A 27,113-nucleotide genomic window follows, 5' to 3' on the forward strand; every position below is an offset into this window, starting at 1 on the left:
GATTCTGTTCCCTTCCTGACGGCAGCTGCCTCCTACCGATAGGGCAGACGGGCTTGGGAGGGTACATTCACAGTTAGTGGGGGGGAAGGCACGGAGGTGCAGCAAGGCAAGGCAAGGCAAGGCAGTAATTGGGAGGAGGTTTACTTACGTGCGTGAGTGTGGAGACACGCAGAGAACTGTGTTTTCCCTGAGATTGAGGACCTGGAAAGGGAAAATAAACAGTGGGCACTAAGGATTCAACAGTATAAAACACAAAGTAAGAATGCTTTCAGGCAAAGTGAGAACAACAGGGACAACTGCCAGACGTACAAAAAAACTCCAGCTGCCGAATGTGAAAGCCAATACTCTTAGATCAAATCAAACCTTAATCTCTCCGATAGCTAGAATGTTTGCAAAATCAGGAAAAGTACCGGAAAAGTTTGAGTTCTTGAAAGACCCAGCTGGTGCTCTTATTAGCATGCATAAGGATATGGAAAAGGACAATCTCCAAATACCAATAAATCCAATGTCAGCCGAAAAATATACGAAGCAAAACATTGAAAGCACCCCCCCTAAAAGGAGATTGCGACCTGCAAAGGAATGACTATGAGTTCCAAACTAATGATTATGATATCCTAAATGTAACCACCACTGAGGATTCAAATAATGTTGACCTAGCCAACTTAAACGATCAAGAAATGCTGGAAAAAGAAAATCTACTAAGTGCCAATAGCGCGACGGAGTCAAAACAGACAGTAATACCATTGGAAGTAAATGTAGAAATTAGGAGGAAACCTCAGTCATACAATGATAATAGTCATACCGGACCCAACAAACCACTTGATCACAATAATGATTATGGAAATCAAGAAAAGTTGAAAATTTGGCAAAATAACCCCACAAGAGAGGAGTTGCTCCAAAAGGCAAATATCACCCTTAAAACAGATTTTTCTGCCCTAGCAAATCCTATAAATGAAACTCTACTGGAAAACAATCCAATTGGAACAAAAATGCTAACGGTTGGAATAAAATGGGATCTATTCTATCAACAACATCAACGCTAACTCTAGAGGCATTAAAATATCAATCAAACAAGATGGATATTCAGATTGATCTTCTCTCCAGGATGGCAACATCAGTTGCAGGGATAGACAACAAACTTGCGCAGCTGAATAATCTGATAATCAGAGTCCAAAATGATAAACAAAAAACAGACATGGAATGTATTTGGTCACCCCTATTGGAGAAACTTGCTGCTATACCGGAGGTCCTGCACACCATAATAGAGGACACAAAAAATACTCTAAAGAAAGAGACTGGGCAGGAACTGGATCCAAGGAAACATAAAGATATGTATATAGTTAATATGGAGGATGATAAAACTTTCCCTAAAACGAACAAAGAAGAAAAAGTAGTAGTAAGGATTTTAGAGGACAAGGAAGAAACACATGATGTAAGTGATCCTTTATCTGAAATCAACCAAAGGAAGGTAATGCACGAAGACGATATAAAGACAGCAGAAATAGTAGAATATGATTGTAAGAGACAAGACTCAAACGGTTATACTATGACAAAAAGGCAAAGAAAAAAATTACGCAAGGCAAGAAAAAATCAAAAGTCTAACCACCAGAAAAATGAGGACACAATAAAGTCTAATCACCACGAACATGAAGAAACAATAAAATCTGATGGTACAATAAAAAATAGAGTACTGAAACAAGAAGAAATAAGTAAGGAAAGAAAAAGTCCCCCGTTGTCCGTCAAAGAGCCTAGGAAAGTATTCTCAATATTCATACAAGAGCCATTACAGGAACAACTATTACACAATGTGGATAAAAATGGCAAAAATGAATTAAAACCAAATGAGATGGCTAAAATGAACCCTCCTGTTATAAAACAAAATAGAATGGAGAAAGTTGAACCCCAGGTGAATGACTCTCAGCAGGTTCATACGAATGGAATGACTCAGTCACTAAAATCAATGAGTAAATCCTGCGACCAACGAGACTGGCTTTATAATGGTAACATAGAGCCATGTCTGAGGGTAATCAAGAATGACGCACCTAGAGGGAACTCTGAAACGATAGTAGAGCATAAAACTAAATCTCCGTTTTGGGATCAATTAGTAATTGAAAATCGAGAAGGAGAAAAAATAATTAGATATAAAACAAACCAAACAACGGATTCACCACGTAAAGAAAATCAAGTGGTAGCGGAGAAAATTCAACTGATATTTAACCCTGAATATGAATCCAGAGGCAGATATGATATACTGAATAGAGGGAATATTCTCAGATTATTCAATCAATCCCAGCATTAAACAATATCAAGAATGAGGACATTAATTCCATTGAATTTATTGCGGATAAGAACAGTTCCAAAGAAATTACACTGGTCACGGTTAGTTCAATGACAATAGCAGATCAAATACTAAAAGAAATTCCAACATTTAAGACATGGGGGAATAGTTATTACAAAGCAGGCCCCGAAAGTGTATCCAATTCCATTCATCAAAGAGGCAAACTTGGTCCAAAAAGAGCAAAATACCAAGCAAAAAGGAACTGTACTTAGGAATGCTCGGGGTAGATCCATTAGTTCATCAAGAGTTGCAGCGCCGCCTTCCATAAAAGATAGTACATCAGGAATTAATGAAAAATGGATTGTGCAAGCCCTGCATAACAAGGATCAACAATGAAGGATTAAAAATCCAATCTCCGAATCAAAAACATCTAAGTTGAGAATGTGTTCGTGGAACATAAATGGAGTAGGGTCCAAACTTTCTAACTCGCAAATAAGATGTATACCCACAACATGTCAAATCCTATTTCTACAAGAAACTTGGGAACTCCACCCGTTTGCACTGAATGGATATGTAGGTTACTATGAAAATGCAAGAAAAAATCACAGATACGGTCGAGCAAGTGGGGGGCTAGCAACTTTTGTCTCCTGCAGCTTGCAAGCAGAACACGAAAAAATTGCAACTAATAGTAAAAACATTCTCATAGTAAAAATGAAATACAAAAATACTGAGCAAAATAATAGGTCAATAATTCTGATCAACGTATACATCCAACCAACAAAAGCGAGCAGAATGGATATATGTGCTACCATTAACACTATACTGTTGGAACAAATGTTAAATAATCCATTAGTAGACTACGTGATGACTGGAGATTTTAATCTCAACCTAATAATACCATTTACAAGGGATGACGTATCACAATCTCAGGACCAACAATGGTTAATACCGCAGCAAGAGCAGCATGGCGCTACAAGCATTAAGGGGCGAAATCACATAGGGACAACATTTGTTAAGGATATGGAAGCGCTGGGTTTGCGAGTCCTTAATGGTAGATTTAAAGACGATAGTCCGCCTGCATATACATATATAGCCCAAAATGCAAGCTCCAGGATTGATTACACAATGGTTTCACTGAATATATTTCATAACATAATTTCTTATAGGCTGGTTAAAGTCAAAGACAGTGATCATTGCCAGCAGATAATAACCACCAATATTACAAACAATATGAATCAACAATATCATACTATGCCAGGACTTACTGGAACGATAAATTATAAAAAATTAATTTGGACCAATTTCAATAAGGACAGCATGAAAGAAAAAGTTGAAAATATTATAAAGAGTTGCTTCATTGAAAATAGGAAGGAGTCAGCCGTTGATCAATGGGTGGAATTTACCAGAAAATTAGTGAAACCCCAATCCCAGAGTAACGCAAGCAATATGAGTTTGAATAAGGAAGCAGAGGAAAAAGACTCACACATGAATCTCCCATATACAATAACAAAGTTAAAAAGAGCACGGAATAGGATAAGAAGACAACTAAAATCCAGAATGACTAGTGAGGAGACCCTGATTAATTTAAAAACTTTGAACCAGCACCTCAAGAAACTTATATGGAATGAGAAATATCAAGCAAAACAGGATTTATGGTCCAAACTATTGCATGCAAGTAAACAGGCCAATGCGAGAGAATTCTGGAAAATTATAAACAGATTAGTACGGCCAAGCAAATTGGTAGTCTCGTCATCAATAACCGAACAGGAATGGGTAACATTCCTAGAAAAACATCTAAACAACAATGGTGCAGTAAAAATCGCTGTGAGTATGCAAAACAGCTTAACAGCCAGGGATGAGATGCAAGAAGAACTTGTAATGACTAAAGTGCATTTGATAAGATTGATTAAGAAGCAGAAAGATGGGGCGCCAGGACCTAATGGGATTCCATTTGCCCTATACAAAGAAAATCCTGACTTTTGGTCGACGTACTTAGTAAAAGTATTCAGAGAAGTGATAGAGACGGGAAAAATCCCTGATTCGTGGCGAGGATCCTTAATCTCTCCTATATATAAGAAAGGTAATTGGTCCCTTGCAGAGAACTATAGACTTATTACCTTACAAGACACAGATGCCAAACTGTTTGCTGGAGTACTCTTAAACAAATTAAACGAATGGGTAACAGAAAACAATATTTTACCAATGAATCAAACTGGATTCATTAAGGGGCTTGGAACAATGACAAACATCATGGCATTATCGCTAACAATTGAAAAATCACTGAGAATAAAATTGCCCTTATATTTATGTTTTGTAGATTTTAAGTCTGCCTTTGACTGTGTGCAAAGAAATTTATTATGGAAAAAACTTTTGGAAAAAGGCATTCCGGCCGTACTACTAAAACTTATACAGTTGCTGCACAACAAAACCTGGGTGAGAGTAAGGATGGGGGATGGTCAGTCATTATCAAAGGAAATTCCTGCATTGGAAGGGCTGAAACAGGGATGTGTTCTGGCCCCCCTCCTCTTTAATCTATTTCTAGGAGACCTATCGGTCAACCTGAATCACCTATATGCACATCCCCCTAAGTTGGGGGGTAAGTTGATATCCAACTTGATGTATGCGGACGATGCAATCCTATTAAGTCACACTAAAATAGGTCTCCAGCGTTTAATCAACAGTACACTTATGTATGCAAACGAAAATGGAATGGTTATTAACGAAACCAAAACAAAAATCATGGTGGTATCTAGGAACAAAAATATGAGACAAAAAAACAAAAACAAATGGTACATGGGAAACCATCAACTTGAACAAATAGAGGTGTACAAATACCTGGGGGTACTGTTTGACCAAAAAGGAAATTATCTCCTACAGAAACAGGACATCCAAAGGAAAGCCAACTCACTCACAGCAGCATTTAAGATAGCACAAAAATCCCTTGGAAGTTTAACTTATGGCCCACTATTGAAAATCATAGGTGCTAAATTGCTCCCAACTATTACATATGGAAGTGAGGCATTAATGGGTAAGGATGCAGAACTAATTAATAAGGTACTTTCTAAAGTATATAGATCTCTCTTCCACCTCCCAAAGAATGCTTCGCCAGCACAAATAAGACTGGAATTCGGTTTGACCAATCAAGAGTTAGCAAGAAAAGGTCAGTTCATTAAAATGTGGTATAGGTTTAAGAATGACCATGATAATCAAATTTCACAAATACTCTGGCAAGAAGTAAATAATAATAAAAAATCACTTGCTGGGAGATATCTTCACGACGCACTAGAAGAGTTTTCACTGATGCCTATATGGAATAATACGATAAATAATGGATCGTTTAAAAAATTGGTGAATCGAACAACCAATTACTTATCACTATTATATGATAAAAACGTGCTGGCAAAAAGAAAACACTCGTGGACAGTAATAAATGGATATGAAAAAAAGAAAGTGCAAGAATACCTGGAGATACCTTGGTCTGTAACAAGTAAACAATGTTTTATGAACGCAAGATTTGGAATTCTGCCAGGCCTTAGTCATGCTCTGCCATGGAAAAAAACTAACTCCAGTCTATTGTGTAGACTTTGTAAAGGTGGAGAAGAAAATATTGTCCATCTCCTATGTATCTGTCCTGACCTTCGCAGGGAAAGATGTGCATTACTTAAACCTCATTTTAATCTTCGGGCCACAAGAACATGCAGGCAGGCAGTGAAAATCTGTCTTGATCCAAAAGATATAGTTATGAACGTTGCCTTTGTAAAAAAATTTAAAATCGTAACCACCGAATTAGAAAAGTAGATGAGGAAAAAAGCTTTTATGAAATCATAAACAAATAAATAGATAATTTTTTAAAATGTTATTATTCTTTTAAGTTCAATTAACTCAATTTTTATGGATAATTCTATTGTATTGTACTATATAAGCTGAAAATGTTTTTGTAATGGAAGTATTGTAAGATTTTAATTAATCAAACAATAAAGACTCTTGTTGTTGTTGTTGTTGTTGTTCCTCAGAACAATTTAGGACCTGTGAAAAAACAGAAGAGCTACTGTCTGTGACCCCAAAAAAGTCTAATCTGGGACTGCTGTCTCCCTGTTGTGCCCTGGACAAAGAAGTGGACTCCATGGTTCATAACACAGGCCTCCTAATCGAGATACAGGGATACAGCAAGCTACAAGAGGACTTTCCTTCAACTTTCCAGCGTTGTAGTTCCACCCGGCCTCTGCTGGAGTCAGTCTTTATCCCACAAGTGTTGCACAAAAGGTCATGGACCAATGGCTGATATAAAAGTGTACTCCTAACGATTCCTGAAACCTGGTTATGAGAAACATTTTGGCACCAAAGACCACCAGAGAATTGGGACCAATCTGCCCAGCTGATCTGATGGAGATGAGTTGCAGAGGGGCTTAAGAGTCAGGTTTCTTCCACTCTGAGCTTTTCCACAGTACCAAATATATTTCAGTGGGACCTCATGGAAAGGGTAACCCAGATAGTAGAGCCATCATTGGCTACTGCCTGCACTTGCCTTGCTGAAAGAATACAAGCTCTAAAAAAGTGATTACGTCCGATAGAAATGTTTGCCAAGCGAAGGTGTGAAAGGTATTTTATCAGGGAAGGACCTTCTTTCGGCATGAAATTCAAATGTTTTCTGCTTTGAGAATTCCTTCTAAAAATCTACATACTCGCTGAGATCTCATCCAGCAGCTATTGATGATGTTGAGTCCTCTTTGGCCACAGCCTGCTGCCTTGCCACTCTGAGGATTTCAAAGACTAAAGGCCGGATTATGGATTTGGTGCTCCAATAGCCAGCACGCAGTGTCCACAGCCACCAGTAGACCACAGCGCAGACAGTCTTCAGACTGCCATATTATGAGTTTACTGTGGTGCTTCGGTGTGGCTGCAAAGATCTTGTGACGGTGATGACTATTTTTTCATGTAATTTGATACCAGTGTGAACATTTTCACTGCATGTATGTTGAATGCATACATATGCATGATAAATGTGGAAAAATACTATCTACCCATTGCTGAAGTACAGCCCATATGTGGACAGTCTAGGCAATGGGTATGAGGTGCAAAAAGAACTCACCTGAATATTGCTGCAAGGAGGATCTTGATCCTTGAAGATGCTGCTGTGAAGGGGGAACCTGTACAAAGGGAACCACGTCCAACTTTGATGTGAAGAACAGGAAATGGGTGAGAACGCACCCCAAATCCTTCATTTCCACTGACTGTCACTGCCACGTGCGGCTCATCGGAAAGCCAACTCGTAATATGGACGGCGGTGAAACTCCTCTGCACCGCCCTATGACAGCTACTTTTTCCAGACTACAACTCCTGCGGTCTGCGTTGTGCTGGCGGTGTCAGTGGTTCAGCCGCAGCCGTTGCAATAGCAATCCGCTCAACTCATAATACGATGGTCAGACCATGGAACCTGGGGCAGTCAGACCATGGGCAAGATGGTTTACAGACCACCTATCTCGTCTTAAGGCCCAAAAGCTGAAGGTGAATCTACGTAACACGTGGTTTCTGTTCCTGACCAATGATCCATCATATTTGACTTTAACTTGCACCCAGGTACCAGTCAAACGAACCAAAGGACTGTGGTTGGTCCTTACTACTTTTTGGTGCTATTTTGATATTTTATATTTGAAAAATTATAAGTCTGATTTCTCTTATTGGATTTTTGTCATTTTGTTGCCATTATATTCATTAAAATATTCTCAATTTTTTTGAATTGGATGGGATTTTATTGTGCTATATCTTTGATCTTATGTATGTTTTGGTACAGCTTATGTCCTTTACACACTGCCTTTAAATCAAACCTGTCTGCTGTGTGCCATAGCTTCTAGGAAATTAAGCTCAGGTTAATCTGGAAACTTTACTGCTTCACCGTGACAAAGGTGTTTCTCAGTAAGTGGGACACTGACTTTGTCTTGGTGGGTGGGCTGGATATATATTATGATGTGTCATTGTTTCCTATTTGAATATATTTTCATCAAAAATCCAGATCAGACGCATTGTGATTAGAAATGCTTCAAAGAACAGTTGAACACTTTCAAACACATCATAAACATCTTGGTAATATTGCAGCAACTGATGATCCTAAACTTGAGCTTATCCTGTCATTTCAGGGCTGTTGTTGTCTTATTTAGTAACCAATATGAATTTAGTAGAATAATTATTATAAACCAGCCTGTAAAGGTTTAAAAGGTCGCCCCTCTGGAGGCCTTGTTATTTGGATTAGACAATCCTTAGGTTTTAATATCATAGACCTTTCCACACCAAGTAATGACATATTAGTCTTGAAATTAACTAGTAAAAATAATCAAGACACCATTCTAATTAACATTTATGCAAGGGGGCGACCTGGTGGGAAGCCAATGAGAGCGGTTGATGATTTCGATTCCATACTGAATAACATTGACAGAGATAAATGTGTAATGGTGGCAGGGGATTTCAATTGTTCATTTGAACCGATTCCCAACTTGGATAACGGGGGATATGGGGAAGTTGATCGGTACTGGAATATTCCCCATTTATCCATTCCACCTGTCAAGAAAGTAACAGAGGCTGCTATGCAGTGGTTAGGTCTCTGCCTCGAATGGGATCTACGAGCAGCGAATGGGAGGACAAAATCAGATCTGTTGGGAAAAGCTACTTTTGACAACTCCTTTCATTCTAGCCGTATTGATTATTTCTTAATTAGGATGGAGTATTGGAACTTACTGGAGGATATGGAAATAATTACAAGGCCAGAAAGTGATCACAATCCTTTAGTGGCAAATCTATTAATAAATGGGGATTCACAATTAGGTACTGCAAATAATTTTGCTACCGCTGAGGCTGTTCTCACGAACGACAGTAGAAGGGTACGTTGGGCTAGGTTTCTGGATAATCCCACCACTATTGATAAGGTTACCGACGAGGTCTTAGTAGCTACAACTTTGATGGTGCCCATATTAGATGAAGGTACATCATTGGAACAAATTGGGACGATTCATGAGTCTCTTTTTAACAAAATTAAAACATTTTTTATTGAGCCTGTAAAAAGAAGTAAAAACGGCCCAGCTCAAACAGGAGCGAAATGGTACAATAAGACTTGTCGCCTTGCCCACAGCTCCTTGATAGCTGCTATTAAATCTAAGTCAGCCATTGATATAAAACTAGGAAGGGTTAACTATAAGAAGGTGCTTAAAGAGGCAAAATCAAATTGGGATGAGCAACGTTGGTTAGATTTATATAATGCAAGTACTTCTACTAACCAACAAAAATTCTGGGAGGTCGTTAAATGGGGAGGGACTGGGGACCAACAAGTCCCTGTTAATTATGTCCCTGTAGAGAAATGGGTCAAGCATTACTCGGCACAGTTTAGTAACACGGAACGGATCTCCCTTAATTTGAGGGAAGATACCAGTGTACTGACTGTGGTGCCCTCACTTGATCAGATTGTTTTCACAGAAATAGAGGCTATTACAGCCTTAAAACAAGTGCAGAATGGAAAAGCTCCTGGAATGGACTGTGTCCCTGCGGACCTTTTTAAGTTTGACCAAGCACATTGGGTCCCTTATATAACCATCTTAGCGAACGCCATAGCTAGAGGGGTTAGGATACCAGATTCGTGGAAAGGGGCGGAGATTTTACCCGTGTACAAAAAAGGGGATAGAACTGATGCGGGAAACTATCGACCTATTAGCCTCATCGACGCCCTACAAAAGGTAACCGCCAGAATGCTGTTAGGAAAAATTCAGCACTGTATGACGGAAGTTGACATCCTGTCTCCTTTGCAGGCCGGTTTTAGGGCTAATATTAGCACAGTTGACCAAATACTCAGATTTGTAATGATCTACTGGAAAACTGTGTTTTTGAGAGGAGGCACTATATTCGCAGCATTTGTGGATCTCAAATCTGCGTTTGATTTGGTCCCCAGGGGAAAGTTGTGGGCAGCCTTAAGGAGGATGGGTGTCCCTACTGCCCTCCTAGAACTCACAATCCGGCTGCACGAGGAAAATTTCGCCAGAGTTAGATGGGGTCGTCAGGGCCAGGTAACAGACTCCTTTCCTGTGACCCGTGGAGTGAGACAGGGCTGTGTCCTGGCCCCTACCCTATTTATACTCTTTATTAACCAGGTGGTAAAGTTCCTCTCAGCTACCCCGACTGACGCACCAACGCTGGGTGGGACCAAATTTCCCCTTTTAATCTTCGCTGATGACACCCTAATTCTGGCTAAAACTCAGATGGGTTTACAGGTTACTATTAATAAATTTGTGGACTTTTGTAACGAAAATGATCTTGAAATTAATATTCCCAAAACAAAGTTCATGGTCCTGACAAAAAATAAATCATTGAGGGGCCATGTAACGATGAATGGGTCTAGCCTAGAACAGGTTGAGGTTATGACATACTTAGGTGTCACTATAGATTATAGGTTACGCTGGAAAGAACAAATTGCGGCGCTTAGCTTGAAATTTGCTCGTTTATCTGGCTGCTTAGTGAAGGAGCAACGATGTTCTTTGACCAAAAGAGTTTTACCTGCGCTTAAAATCTATAGCGCCAAAATTAGTTCAGCCATACTATACGGGGCTGACATATGGGGAAGTGTGGATATGGCTGTCCTTGATAGGATTCAGAATAAATTCTTCCGCAATTTAGTCAGTCTCCCCCCCTCAACACCAGCACTACCACTCATGATGGATATGGGCTTCTATTCTATTAAACACCAAGCCCAATATAGGATGGTGGCGTTATGGAGACGCATATGGTCCACCCCGGAACTTGCCATGTTTGCCCAGGAGATACAGGATGTAAGAGCGCAACAAGGGGCAGGAGAAATACCCTGGTTTAAGCTTATTAAGAACACTCTTAGTAGAATGGGCCTTCCATTGCTTTGGTCCGAGCCGGGTTCCCACACTTTCCCATCAAAGAAAGATTTTAAACTTCTCTTCTGGTCCATGGTCAAAGAAGAGCACGTTGCGCTTTCGGCGAAACCCAATCTGACAGGCTTGTTTTTGATTCACAAAGTAGTTCCACACACAGAGACCTATTGGGATATTATCCCAAAAAGTTTAGACAGGAAACTTTACCATCAGTTTCGTATAGGTACTTTGCCACTAAGGGAATTTACTAGTGGTTGGCAGAAGTCGGAGTCCAGATTTTGTCCCTGCTGTTCTGTAAGCAATGAATCTGTAGGTCATTTCTTATTCGCATGTACTGCTTACCACGAACCACGATATAAGTGGCTGAAACCAATTTGTAATAGATTAAACACCCGGGCGAGCAGAGAAGCACTGATTATCCTGAGATTTAACACAGCCGAATGGTTATCCATAGGGCTGGCAAAATTCCTAGGGTGGGCCTGGTTAATTAGAACTAGGTATGTTCGTAGTACTTCAAGTTGAAAAACCCAAAATAGTCTGCTATAGCCTATCTATCATATTTGGGCAGTATTAATGTATTGTTTCTCATAAATTCAAGTTTTAGCATTCTTATAGACGTCTTTATATGTACATTTAATTGAGTTTTTAAACAAATTGTTTTTTTGTCTGTAAAAATATTTCTGTTATATGTTTTGTATTATTATGCTTGTCTTTTATGAAGAAAATTCGAAATAAAGACGTTAAAAAACTGAAACTGAGAATACTTTTCCCCACGGAAACTGAAAGCCCAACCCCGAGATAAGTGGGGAATGTAATTTATCACCAATCTATCAAAAATCAACTGTTTGCAATTGTTACAGATTATCTGCATCTTAGCACAGTTTAACTGATAACTAGACAATATCCCAAACTGCAATGCTTCCCGCTCTAGCTCATTAATAGCTACATCTGGGTTGATGGTCATTGCAACATCATATGCATATGCGAGTACCTTAGTTATATGACTTGCATAGAAAGGGGATTCTATTTTATCATTTGATAATATCTTCTACATAATAGGCTCGATGTAAAGAGCAAATACCAGAGGAGAGCTGGGACATCTGGCATGCAGTCTTGATATAGTAATATTGTTAAACTCCTGCCCCGTAAGGGGTAGTCTAAATCTGGAATTTAAATAGAGAACCTGTATGAATTTAATAAATCTTGAACTGAAACTCGTTCCGGACCAAGATTCTCCACAGAGAGACACAATGAACTCTGTTGAATGCTTTTTTTAGAGTCAAGCAGAATTAATTTGAGATTCTGCTAGGGCAGAATTCTGGTGCAATATGATTTTGCAGCACTGCCCTCAACAATATATGCATTTTGAGAAGTATTAATTAACTGAAGCGTAAGTAAAACACTAACAAGATCCTGTCCGAGCCCACTGCTTTCCCAATTGGTACAGGGCCAAGCAATTCCCGATAGAGTTATTGAGCTCTCCTTTACTGCTCTTTCTTCTTCAGATAATGATTCTAGATGTATCGCACCAAACAACTGATTGATCAAGTATATTGTGGGGTTGAATTGAGAGACCGATAGTAATCCTTGAAACCCTGGTAATTTCCTCTTGCTTATTTATCAAATGTCCCTATTTGTTTAGTATAGCTGTGATCATACTCTTTGCCTCTCTTTGACGAGTCTTCAGGATCAATAAATTTCCAATGCTGTCACAGTATTCATTATTGTTAAGTATTGTCTCTGGTATTTTGCGCTACAATTGTCTCATAAAAACTATAAATCTAGGCCTTAACCTGCAATCTGTTAAGATATTATGGTAACATAATTTCCCGGTCTACATCATCTAATAATATGGGTTTCTTCTATACTACTGAACTAGATAAGTGAGGAATGTAATTTATCACCAATCTATCACATCTGCAACTGTTACAGATTATCTGCATTTTAGCACAGTTTAACTGATAACTAGACAATATCCCAAACTGCACTGCTTCCGGCTCTAGCTCATTAATAGCTACATCTGGGTTGATGGTAATTGCAACATCATATGCATATGCGAGTACCTTATTTATATGACTTGCATAGAAAGGGGATTCTATTTTATTATTTGATAATATCTTCTACAAAAAAGGCTCAATGTAAAGAGCAAATACCAGCGGAGAGCCGGGACATCCCTGGCATGTAGTCTTGATATAGTAATATTGTTAAACTCCTTCCCCGTAAGGGGTAGTCTAAATCTGGAATTTAAATAGAGAACCTGTATGAATTTAATAAATCTTGAACTGAATCTCATTCCGGACCAAGATTCTCCACAGAGAGACACAATGAACTCTGTTGAATGCTTTTTAAAGTCAAACAGAATTAATTTGAGCTTCTGCTACATCAAAAAGAGCAGTTGAATGGCTAATATGATTTACTATTCTGCCACAAGAAAAAATACATGTTGCCTCAACAACACCAGTCTGACAATGAGTCTATTCAAATGGGTTGTCCTGATTTTAGAAAAGAGATGGGTCTATATGACACCTTACATGTTGGATATTTGCCATTTTCAATAAACATCTCTAAATGAGATCTAGGGCAGAATTTTGGTGCAACATGATTTTGCTGCACTGCCCTCAACAATATATGCATTTTGAGAAGTATTAATTAACTGAAGCGTAAGTAAAACACTGACAAGATCCTGTACGAGCCCACTGCTTTCCCAATTGGTACAGAGCCAAGCAATTCCCGATAGAGTTATTGAGGGATGTACGTTGTTACAACGCATGCTTTTACTACGCTTGCCTTTACAACGCAGGATTTACAACGCAAGTCGTTACAACGACTTGCGTTGGGGGGTGCTGGATATTGAATAGTTTAATTTACTATTCTAACTCCAGTCCCCGTGGATAGTAGGGAAGGTTTTGGATAGTAAATTAAACTATTACCTATCCTAGAGCGCCCCCCAGCGCAATTCGTTGTAATGACTTGCGTTGAAAAACCTGCGTTGTAAAGGCACTGCGTGGTAAAAGTTGCGTCGTAAAGGATGTTTCCCATTATTGAGCTCTCCTTTACTGCTCTTTCTTCTTCAGATAATGATTCTAGATGAATCACACCAAAAAACGAATTGCTCAAGTATATTGTGGGATTATTGACCTATGAATTGAGAGACCGATAGTAATCCTTGAAAACCCTGGTAATTTCCTCTTGCTGATTTATCAAATGCCCCTATTTGTTTAGTATAGCTGTGATCATACTCTTTGCCTCTCTTTGATGAGTCTTCAGGATCAATACATTTCCAATGCTGTCACAGTATTCATTATTGTTAAGTATTGTCTCTGGTATTTTGAGCTACAATTGTCCCATAAAAACTATAAATCTAGGCCTTAACCACTGCAGTCTGTTAAGATATTATGGTAACAAAATTTCCCGGTCTACATCATCTAATAATATGGGTTTCTTCTATACTACTGAACTGCTCCTGTAATATCCGAAGTGAGCAAGATTACTGCCTTTACTACTTCAATAAATAACTCATAGACTCCCCAGTGATTCCTGTCTAAATCTGTCCCAAACAAGTTGGAGCAGTGCGCTATCCCAATTCCACCCAAACAAGTCTGGGATCCATTGATTCTTATGATCAGCATATTCAAGGTCTACTAACAGAGCTCTCTGAAACACTCATCTCAATCTTTCATTAGTTGCCTGTTGGATTTAAATCCAGCACCAGAGATTTATAGTCTGAAGATATCCAAGGCTGCTTTTCCAACGATCATTACTGACTAAACTTTGGGTAAGTAAGAAATAATCTAGTCTTTTATAGTTTTTGTGGGCATATTAGTAGAAAGTATACCCTGGACCAGGACTGTTGTGTTCTGCCAGGCATCAGTCAGTCCATGCAATTTCATTTGTGCTGATAGTGCTTTATACTTTTAGATATTTATCTTGTGTAATAAGTAGTGTGATCTATATTCAAGACACCACTGAAGTTGCTACAAATTATCACTGGGAGTGTCCATTGTGTCAGTGCTAGGGCCCTTCTAGGGCCATATATTGAAAAGATCAGGCACTTAGTGTTCAATAGTTGGCCCTCTACAATGGCTCAACATCCAAACGTATCCCAGGCCTTCTTTTAACACTGCATTTTCTTTTAGCCACAATAGCCACACTCTTTATTGAAGTCACCAGTATAATGGAAACCAGCGAATCATATCCCATTCTATTAAATAAGTGTTTCTTCCTATACTAAATATAGGTTTCTTGAATATAAAGCTAACCCGGGTTTAAATGATCTAAGTTCCTCTGCCACAATATCTCTTTTTTCCCATAGTTAAGGTGCCCTAATTCAGATGTAATCCACATATTATCCATTTTACCCATTGCACTAATATAAAGAGTATGACACCTGCTCTCCACAGATTCCACCAAGTACTTGTCTCAGATCCATCCTTATACTGTTCCTTCTAACTAGATAGTATACATGCATTACCTTAAAATCTAAAGTCAATGTAAACTGCACATTTCTCTTCCTAAAGATTTGAAATTCTCTACCTCCTCCATTCACATCCCAACCCTCTCCTCTGCCCATCCACATACCCGTGATACTCATAGCTTCCGAACGATCCGACCCATACAAGACCTGTCCTCTTACTACCTCTCCCCCTTCCCAATTATATAGGGAAGCCTATATAACTCCTTGCTTGTACACTACACTCTACCCCACCACCTAGCAAGCTTCACTTAAACCACCACATCAGCCATCCCCCACCCTTTCACCCTCTGTTCTAAGAGGCAAAACAACCCATGTACTCAAACATCTCAAAATATCCTCAGAGAACAGATAACCAATCATGACATGTCTAAAGTAAGATGCAAACTGTCAATGCGATGTCTCAGTATACTGTCTTGCCTTTATTTCATAGATAAACACACAAACTCTTTCATTTTTGGTTATTTTTGGTTTATTTTTTAAGCAGTACTCAGTAAAAATGCTTTTCAACCCTTATATTGGAAAGGTTCAATCATTTGATGCAACTCCCATCTCCTTTCCACTGTTATATGGCAATAGCTAGGCCTCATAAAAAAAATATGGCTTCACATCAGGATGTGCCTTCGCAACTATTTTCTGTTTTAGATGAAAGTTCCCAAAATTAAAACTAGAATAACTATTGGTTTTGGGTCGGCCTTTAAGCCAGATCCCTTAGTTGATAACTGTTTTGCTCTAAACTAATATTTATGCACTATTTTGTTTTGCGTCTCACAGTTCCAGTCTCTAACCTCAGTGAAAACAGGTTTTAAAAGTTGAATCACAAAACCTCTAGCATCAGTTCCCTCAGAGCCCTCTTAGTTACCAAGTAAAATTAAATGAATAAGACTATGATGATTCTCAAGATCTTCAAGGTTCCACTGTATTTGACTATTGAGAATCATGGCTACTGGTTTTTCTTAACATAAGCAATGTCAGACTCTGTGGCTGCTCCCCGATCTTCAACTGTTGCTAGACGTTCCAAGATATCTATACATGTTTTTGATTTCTTTATCACCATATGAGCTTTCATGATATCTCTTTTGGTCTCACCTGTATGAGCCACAATGCCCTGATATACAGCATGTAGCATCAGGAGGTCTCCACTTTTAAGCCCTGCATGTGAAAAGCAGAGTGAGCTAGTAGGTATATCGCTCATTAAGGTGATGAAATGTCCCATTTCAGAGCACTATTAAGTTCTAATTTTTCACTTACATTAGAGATTGACTTTTGAACTGCCCGCTTCCCTGCTCACTGTCCTACCTTAATGCAAGGTTGTATCAGATTCTTTTGAATCCACACTATCAGTTTTAATGTCTATGTTTGTATTATCTTCTGGCAAATCTGTTGAGACATCAGAGGGGAAATAAACCTTTTCAATGATATTCTGCTCCACCATATTCTTAGAATGATGCTGACATTGGTATTTTCAGGTCTTGCCTAGGCAGCGCTTGCGCTGTCTCTTCGAGACATGCTGTATTCAGGTATGGCATTGAAGCTCCGCCAACTCTCAGCCCATATTTTTAATTGGCTTGTGTCATTGTCGTTCGTAAAGGTTGGCTTCTGATTTGTCAATTGGCTTATTAGTCCCTCCTTAGTACCCCCTTAGGAACTCTTTAGTACCTCTCTGTTTCCTGTTGTTACCTCCTATGAGGACTGGCCCTTTTACTTGTGTCCTAACTCAGGAGCTTTCATTAGCAGTTCCAAGAACTATTTACTTAATTATTCTCCACAGCATTCAGGAGAGGCCAGCTTCAGTAATGATGGCTGCTTCCTAATAGTCATTGCATTTGCATTTCTTGTTTTGTAGCTCACTGCACGACCTTTCTTTTTTTTAATGTGTTCACTTTTGTTTAACTAAGTAAGAATAGCTGCTGCAGGGGTATGCGCAGCTTGCAAACTCTGTACCACTTCGATGTGTTTTAGCAACTCATCGCGATCGTCGCACTATAACTTATTTATTTATGCAGACTCCTGTATATTCACTCTTTTAAATTAACAGCAGGGGTGCACAGTCAACAGTGGCTCCTGCAGCCCCCTCCTGCCCCCGGTCACCACTCTGTAGATTTTAGCGCGGCACCCGCTTTTACATTAACAAAGGCAAAAGGTCAACAATGGCGCCCTCAGCCCACCTTGCGGCTGCTCTTCCCAATCTATCTACATGCCAGCTAGCCTTATTGCACCCCATGCCCTACTTTTCCTTTAACGGCAGCCGCACTGCTTTCATTAGATGAGCTGCGTGTGAAGAAAAGGGTGTGGCCACCATTAAAGTGAAAGAGTGGCATGGGGCGCTTTTACAAATAAAAGCATATGTTTGTTAACTTAACAAACAAAATTATTTTTTTACTTTTATATATAAAGCGCCTCATACAGCGCCTGTACTTTAATGGCAGCAACGCCCCTTTCTTTAGATGAGTTGTGTGTAAAGAAAGGTGAGTGGCCGCCGGTAAAGTAAAAGCGAGGCATGGAGCACAATATGGCGAGCTGGCTGTTAACATTTTTGACAGAAAGCAAGCTCTTTAGCTTTTTAGTGTTTTCCCCTTTTTTCAATTTTTAGTAAAACTGTTTGACCCCTGGTGGCCCCTCATTCTGGCGCATCGATTAGAGCTGCGAACAGGAACAGCAACATTTTGTGCTTGTCACAATGAATCTGCTCCTGCCTGCCTAAAATCCTCTGTGGTGCTTTAATATGCTGTCGGTGTATGTTTCCACCAAACAGCACTGCAGCCTTCACTGATAGAGGATAAAGACACAACTACAAGAAGTTAAGTCGGATTAAGGAGAAAAAAAAAGAGCAGAGGATATTAATTTCAAAATGTAACGTGCTAATTTCGGGCTGCACCCTTTTTAGGTTTCGACCTGGCGAGGGGCAAAGCCCCTCCCAGATCGAAAACTTTTGTTTTCAGTAGGGATGTTTGGACCGCCTCTGTTTCCAATTGGCTAGCTCCATAAATGGAGACTAGCCATTGGGAGACAGAGGCTGTCAATCGCGCTTTCTCTTGAAAATGCGATTCGGGGGCGTTTCTGGTGCTTTTTTTAAGCCCCGCCCCTTTGTCCCGGGCCACGCTGCGATTGGCTGCCGGCCCGGGACACCCCCGTGACGTCATTCCCGGGCCGCGCTGTGATTGGCTGTCGGCCTGGGACCTGACTTGTTTTTATAGCTTTTGAGGTCACGAAAAGCTTACTCTTTATGGCATCCTTAATTATTCCTTTGCATTTACTGTGGCGAAGCTAGGTTCCTTGGTCCTAAAGTCCTCTTTGCCCCTCTTTGACTGCAGCATTTTGACAAGCCTTGTCATCCTAATAAAATGCCGGGCTTTGAACTGTAGTTCATTCTTTCTACCTGCCATATGGTGTGTGTAGGCACCAAGTTTCCTCAATGGCTGATGCTCACTGCAGCACGTGACTCGGTCTCCTAGGAAACGAGTCTGTAAACACACCAAGCGCAGGCATCCAGCACTAATAACAAAGACTGACAGGAGGGCGAGAGGCCGGCGGTTCACAAGACTGTCTTACAGCTACCTCGACTGCTGGATACTCAACTTGCAAAGGTAAAAACTCAATCTGCTTCTATTCGTCCCATAAGCAACTGACCCCATTTCATGCATGACTCAGCCCGTCTAGACGTGTTGCACATCAGCACGTTGCATTCTGGGACTTGTATTTTCACTTGTAGCTCTGCAATATGAGCTAAGGTCGTATGCAAAGGGCTGCTGACCAAAATAGAAGAATTGCTATAGGAGTTACACGGGGCTTTCATGGCCACCTGACAGATGTGAAAACGAACTAACAGGTAGCTGTCACGCTTCCTCGTGCCGGGGGAGTTTTTTTTCCATGCTTGTTCAGTTCTCGTATTTGTAGTCCTGCACCTGCATTAGAAGAATCACATTTTAAAGATCCAGATGCGTAGATATCCAGCTCGGACAACTAGGAGCTCTCTTCAAAACATACAGCTACATTTACGTGGATTATTGAAAATTCACTGACACTTTACAATTTGGGCGTGGATTTTGTTACCATTTTCATTGGCTTTTGGCTACGTCAGCCAAAAGCCGGGAACGCCCCCGAATCTGGTCCGGCCGGGCCGCAAGCATATCGGCTTTGCCAATGCCTGGTTGCTTAAGCCGATTCTACTCTTTTAAAGATAACTGCCTCCCCGGGTCCTGTATAACCATGCTGCCTTTTAAGTCAGCAAGATGTTACTCTCTCCTGTGCTGCATATCTGTCTCTGGTGTGTGTGCTCGAACCCCGAAAGTATCCGAATGACGAACGAACGGAGACTTGCTCCTGTCCAGTACCCTCCTGCCACTTCAACCCAACAAGCTGTTACTCCCCACAAGTGCCGCATATCTGCATTTGGGGTGTGTGCTCCAAGCCTGTAACAGTGGAGGGGCTGGGGACGGGTCAGTTCAGTGGAGGGGCTGGGGACGGGTCAGTTCAGTGGAGGGCTGGGGTCAGTTCAGTGGAGGGCTGGGGTCAGTTCAGTGGAGGGCTGGGGTTAGTTCAGCATCTGGTTTGGGAACGCGATACGGCTGCTCCAGAGGCTCTCCTGCTCATTATGCCGTGTAGCTGTGCTACAGCTGCTGCCGTCAGCGCTGGGCAGTGCTGTGGGTCAGTGTGCCTGCAGCTGTGAGAGAGCTGCTGCAGCCAGCGGTGGGTGCGCAAGAAAGTTGCTGCAGCCAGCGGTGGGCAGTGCTGGGAGTGAGCGGGAGAGCCGTGTGCTGCAGCCAGCGGGGTGCAGTGCTGAGGGTGAGCGAGAGAGCTGCTGCAGCTAGCGGGGGCAGTGCTGTGGGTACATGGGAGAGCTGCTGTCTCCAGCGGTGGGCAGTGCTGTAGGACCCACGGGAGAGCTGCTGCAGCCAGCGCTGGGCAGTGCTGTGGGGTAGGCGGTAGAGCTGTTGCAGCCAGCAGTGGGTCACTGCTGTGGGTGTCCGCCTCACTGTGCTGTGGGAGAGCATCTATAATCAAAACTAGGCAGTGCTGTGGCCTCCTGTCACTTTCTGTCTCCAGTTTCTGAATCCCCACAAAGACGTGCCGCGGTCACGGCTTCTAACTTCAGAGAGGACTCGGCAGTGCTCTTGGGCAGCTCAGCTCATCTCGCTGCCGCACCGCAGCTGACTCGCATTCAAAGGGTTGCTGTGGTCACAGATGAGAAGGCGGACTTTGGGTGTTGAGCTGAAAATATCGAGCAGTTTCTTTGCAGCGTTCATTGCGTATACTTTTGGACAGATCTGGGAGTGCCGCCCTGCCCTGTCATCCGTGATGACCCGAGATGGGCTGCAGTGGTGTCTGTAGAGACGTGTGCGCTGGTGTACGTAGGGCAGAGACATGCAGAGCAACTGCATGAAAACACCACGAGCCCGCACCACAAAGGGAATATGTATCACAAATTCTCAGTGCAGCTGCCCCCTCTCCCCGAATGCACATTATATGTATGTGCACAGGATTCACAAAGAACTGCGAGTCTGGGATTGCTCTTGTGCAACGCCGCGTCACGCTTACATAGTTCACTTTTCTGCAAAGCATGACTGGGCGCTTTACGATGGGTGAAGTGGAGCACTCACATCATTCTATTAGCATGTGCACAACAGCAGAGTCCAACAAGCGGCCAAGGACGGGCGGTGCAAACGGGACACGCCCACGAGGGAGGTCAAGGCCAGGTCTGTGACGGAATCCTCGAAACCAGGGCGTGATGGGGCCTAATCCCAGTAGCGCCGTGAGACCATGGTAATGCGATGCAGCACTTAACTCATTGAACAAAAGAACACCCCCCGTTTGTTGACTCACAAAAGAGGTGCGAATGATTTGCACCCCAGCTCTGTGTCCCTGAACGGCCTAAGTTTAAAAGTGGCTACATCTTTTTTCCTGTCTTTGTAAAGTGTTATGTGAAGCTTTCCAGCCACTTATAGGCGCTGTGACAGATCCAATGGAGGGGGTGAAGAGCGGGAGCAGATGCCTAACAGTCATTCAGAGGCTAGCCGATGGTGTTTGTCTGGGGCTGGCTGGCCAGTCTTGCATGGGTACTCTTCGTGAGCAAGTGAATATTGCGATACAGAGGGCTTTGGGTATGCGACAGAGCTTGATCCACGCTGGTGGGTTCTGCGCAGGCGCGAGGCAGTCGGGCGACTGGCCAGCCTGTGGCAGGGTCTGAACAGGTATAGGATGGGCAAAGTGCCTCGTCCCAGAGCAGATGATGGGTCACTACAATCCCCCAGAGATTCAAGTAGAAGCAAATGTACTTATTGACACGTCATTAGCAAGAGACGGCATCACACCCTAGAAAGGCTGTTCACACCCGCGTTATATACTTTTTTTAGGTTTCGACTGCAAAAAAGCTGCGCAAGATGCTTTTGCGCAGGAGAAATCTAATGATTACAGTATGTTGCTCGGGAATCCGCCCTCTGTTCCATTGGCTAGCTCCATAAATGGAGGCTAGCCATTGGAAAAGAGAGGCGTCCGTCATGGCCGGACCAGATTCGGGGGCGTTCCCGAGAATTTTTGGCTTTTGGCTATGTCAGCCAAAAGCCGGGAACGCCCCCGAATCTAGTCCGGCCGGGCCGCAAGCATATCGGCTTTGCCAATGCCTGGTTGCTTAAGATGTGGTTTCCATAACGGAGCCAACTATTATAGTATAAAGGTGGAGGAGTACGAACAGCGCGATGCAAGCCCCCTGTAGAGGATCACACGATGTCAGAGTTAAAGGTGGTGGGCGGAGTTTCGTTTTTTTTGTAAATGTGTGTGTTTTCGCCATTCTGCGGCAGGGGGGGGAGAGGAGAGGTTACTTTTGAAGAGTCCCGCATATCTGCATCTGGGGTGTGTGCTCAAACCCAGAATCCACAAGACGAACACACGGAACCCGATTCTACTCTTTTAAAGATAACTGCCTCCCCGGGAGAGCTGTGTGGGCTGTGAGCTGTGTGGGCTGTGAGAGCTGTGTGGGCTGTGAGAGCTGTGTGGGCTGTGAGGGCTGCGTGGGCTGTGAGAGCTGTGTGGGCTGTGAGAGCTGTGTGGGCTGTGAGAGCTGTGTGGGCTGTGAGAGCTGTGTGGGCTGCGAGAGCTGTGTGGGCTGTGAGGGCTGTGTGGGCTGTGAGAGCTGCGTGGGCTGTGAGAGCTGTGTGGATGTGAGAGCTGTGTGGGCTGTGAGAGCTGTGTGGGCTGTGAAAGCTGTGTGGGCTGTGAGAGCTGTGTGGGCTGTGAGGGCTGTGTGGGCTGTGAGAGCTGTGTGGGCTGAGATAGCTGTATGGGCTGAGAGAGCTGTTGGCAATGTAAATAACAATGCCATTTATTTATAAGTAAAAAAAAAAAAAGAAATGTCATGAGCAATGCCAATAGGTCTAACTTTTCCAAAGGCGAAACCATTGCATTGTAAATGCTTGTTTCTTCAGCATTCACGCACAGTTTGTGAATGTCTTTGTGCCCCATCCCCTCACTGTGACACACTCCCTACACAGTTGACTGGATGAATGAAACCGCCCACCATGCACTCTCATGCCATCATTGCTAGGCCGCGCAGCCCTTTGGTATGTAGAAAAATCATTGTATTTCAGTGTATTTATCACTCTGAGGAATTGCAGAGACCCAGCTCCTGATGCATGCTGATAGGTTAAAGCAGGTACAGAGGAAGGAGGATTGGGAAGACAATTAGACCCGGGCACCAAATGAAAAAGTGGCCCACATTTGTTGATAATGACCTTTCATGAAACATTCCTTAGTATTGGGAGTAATTTTAAACTAAGCCCTACTGAGGTAGAGAATCAGGATACTGCATGCTATTGTGTTTTTATCCAGGAGCCTAAACCAATATTCCTATTTTATGCCCTTGTCCGGTTATAATCAATAATATCCATACAACGGCATATTAATCATATCCATATTCAGTCGTAGCACGTTAAGCAAGGCTACTTCCCCGGCCCCCTAGAAAGCACAACGAGTTCTCTAAACAATCCAAACCTCCAGCAACCTGGGAAATCCCCCTTGCTTTTGTTTTGATTTCATCCTAGAACTCCTGTAAAGCACTGTAAGAACGGCCAGTTCTTAGTGACATCTTTATTGACGTCTTATGTCCAACCTTACGTCAAACCCGGCACCTTTCAGGTATAAATATACCAACGTTGCCTTAAGCAAAGACACGGTGGTGGTTTTGGAGCAGATGCGAGAGCCCACCGACGCTGCCCCTCCTCTTTTGACGCACTGAGAGAGACGCTGTCTTTTCTCCTGCCGAGAAATCCAGCTCCAGTGTTTCCAGATACCTTCGCGGGTTACTGGGATATCGAGTCCTGAGAGAGAGATACAAGACCTCCTGCTTTCTATTACCCAGGTACGGAGCTGACTAAAACCTTAGAAGAGAATTCTTGATTCAGATTCTTGGCAAAACCAACTTAACTTAAACTGCTACTTACTTACTCCTTCCCACGTATTAGGCTTAGGTCAGGTACACCGGGGTAGGCGTATTTAGAAGCACCAGTTGAGTACGTTAGTCAATGTATATAAGTATGTATATATTCTATCTTCATATGGCTAAGAAACCATATCAATGCTTTTACAGTATTATTTTATAATCCTCCTTTTACTGTACGTACTTTACTTTGCTATGAGTATTGCAATTGTGGCAATTCATTTCTCTTGTATGAGAAAGAAGACTGCTCAATAAATTACACCTTTTATTGAAAACACCCGTCTCTCTTTTCTCTGCACTCTGGTGAAACTAAGTATGCACACTTGACTGAGTGAAATAGCTGTCTATTGTTTTCACACGACTCTAGAGATACACTCTTATTCTGAGGGAGCAAAGTTGTCATGTTAAATGGTTGTCAGAAGCTAATCCCTTCTTGTCTATCCAGGGAGGTTAAACTCCTCCTCGTTTATTCGAGAAAGTTTCTAGTGACCTCTGAGCTAGCTGGCAAAAACTTAAGTCTAATATAGTCAGTAGAGACCTAGTCGACCTCAGTCCTATGTCTACACTGCTGAATATATTATTCCAATGCGCAGAGCCTATTGGGAATATAGGAACTACACTAAATAGCGCCCAACGTGAGTAACTCAGTCGTGCTTTTTCACACAGACCCCTTTTCCCGTAAATACTCCAAAAGACGTCTGGAGTGGGTAAAAGGTTAAAATCCGCCGGAACTTAGTAGGAAGAGATTCCTATGTATAGTTTTTGGTATAGTCAACGTTGAAGGATACAGTGTTCCAAAATATTGTGCATCTAATCTTTGTTTCCTTGAAACTTGATCTGCAACAAAACCTTTCTGTCAGTAAGATGTCAGAAAGTGAAGACGAAAGGGAGGCAGCTAGAATAGCAGCTCAACTCCTAGCGGATGACACAAGTCTCCAAGAAAATGACCCGAGTGCAATACTCATTTCGGTCAACATAAGAAAAACTATAACTCTTAAACTTATAGAAAATGGACTAACACCAAGAGGTGGAAAAGTCGTATTCGTAATTGAGGCCCATGAATATCGCAGACAGAGGTATTCTATTCATGGATAAACTTTCCAGCAGCAAACGCTGTAACACACAACTTCCACTATTACAAAATAGAGGAACCTCCGGATGAATACACTCCTTTCGAGGAAGTTGAAATCCCATTAAAATACCAAGAGCACCTGCTCTGGTTTAAAGGAGCCCTAAAACATAATAATCACATCACCAGGCTCGGTCCACTAGGTAGACCAGGAGCTACGTGGCCGGTTCTAGCCAGCTACACACCACATCCTGACATAAATAAAATGTCAAGCGAAGAACTCTTAGTTAAAATAAAAGAATTAACAAAGGCATACAGAGAGTTAGTTCAATTGGCAACGGAGGATATAACTTACCTCCAGAAAATGAAAGAAACAGATATAACAGACCAACCAATTGAACTTGCCAGAATCATAGAAAAATCCTATGAAGAACTAGGTAGAGATAGTTTGGGTGGGAAACCAGTTAAACCCCAACTAATTGAAAATCCTGAAAAGATATTTATTAAAAATAATCTAAACACTCCAAAAAAGAGCTGGGATGGAAATAAACAATCCACTCCCAAAGAAAAAAGATTCAAGTCCAGAGGAAGGTCTCCTCGGCGGAAAGAAAGATCTCCGGACCAAGGACACAAGTCTCCCCAGAGGGAGCCCTCTGAGAAAAGATACAACCTTAGAAATAGGGATAATCTAAAGAAACCTGATAGATATCAAGATATTGATACATGTCCCGCTCGATCTTTTCAGACTTCCTCGCAGAAATCGGAAAGAAGAGGACGGTCAGAACACAGGGAAGAGCACGTCAAGTCCAAAGACAAGGAACCTGCTCATCAAAGTAAAAAATTACAATTTCCAAAAAAGAAGGTAGCCAGTATTAAAATAATCAAACATGCCGAGGATACTGAGGACACAACTGAAAAACGGAGAGTGGGCCCAGACAATGATAGACAGTGCAGCAGAAGGGACCATAGCTTGCAAGATCCTGATGAATCATCTGGAGACAGTGGACACAAATGAATACATTCAGGTGGAAACTGCAGATACCAGAGTTAGCAAACCTCATAAAATATACGAAATAACATTACGTATAGAGGGAGATAAGACTAGGAAAGTAAGAGGTCTATTTTGGGATACCCTTTCCAAAGGCTATGACATCCTTTTAGCTGAGAAAGACTTGCCACCAGAGTTTGTCAGGGAGTGCCCTCATGGCGAAGAAATGATTATGCCTGCCTTCTCAAATCATATTCCAATTCATAGAAAATATAAATATGCAAGAAAATGGGCAGTAGCCCAAGCTCCTGCATTATACAAAAATCATGTAGGATGGGATGAGGACTCTCCTCTTCACAAAATCCAGTTAAAATGCCAACCAACTGCACAAAGGCAGTACCCAATAAAACAAGAAGCTAAAAAGCAAGTCAGGGAGATCTTAGATCAACTTGAATACCAAGGGGTGATTGAAACATGCACCTCTCAAATGAACAATCCTTTGTTTCCTGTCTCCAAGCCAGATGATTCATATCGTCTAGTTTTGGACTACAGACACATTAACTTGTGTTGCAAAAAATACAAAACAACATTAGACATCTCTAATGGATTCTTTTGTCAAAACATTGCACCTGAAAGCAGGTATTTGACCGCTTTCTCAATAATGGGGTCGCAGAAAAATTTCTGTCGACTCCCACAGGGATTAAAGAATAGCCCAGGATTATTCTCAGCAAGAGTAACAGAGTTACTACAAATATATGACGATGAGGCATTATCATATGTCGAAGACATCTATCTGACAGATGATGACTTGGATACTCACTTGAAAAGAGTGAACACCATAATACTTGGGTTCACAGCAGAGGGTTACAAATTCAACTTTAAAAAGTCACGAATTGCCCATCTAACTGTCCTGTTTTTAGGATATGAATTATCAAGTGAAGGCAAAAGCCTAGCGGACAATTTCTTAGAGAAATGCGCAGTACTCCAAGCACCAAAAACG

This window comes from Lissotriton helveticus, chromosome 1_1 (genome assembly GCF_964261635.1).
Source record: "Lissotriton helveticus chromosome 1_1, aLisHel1.1, whole genome shotgun sequence".
NCBI lineage: Eukaryota > Metazoa > Chordata > Amphibia > Caudata > Salamandridae > Lissotriton > Lissotriton helveticus.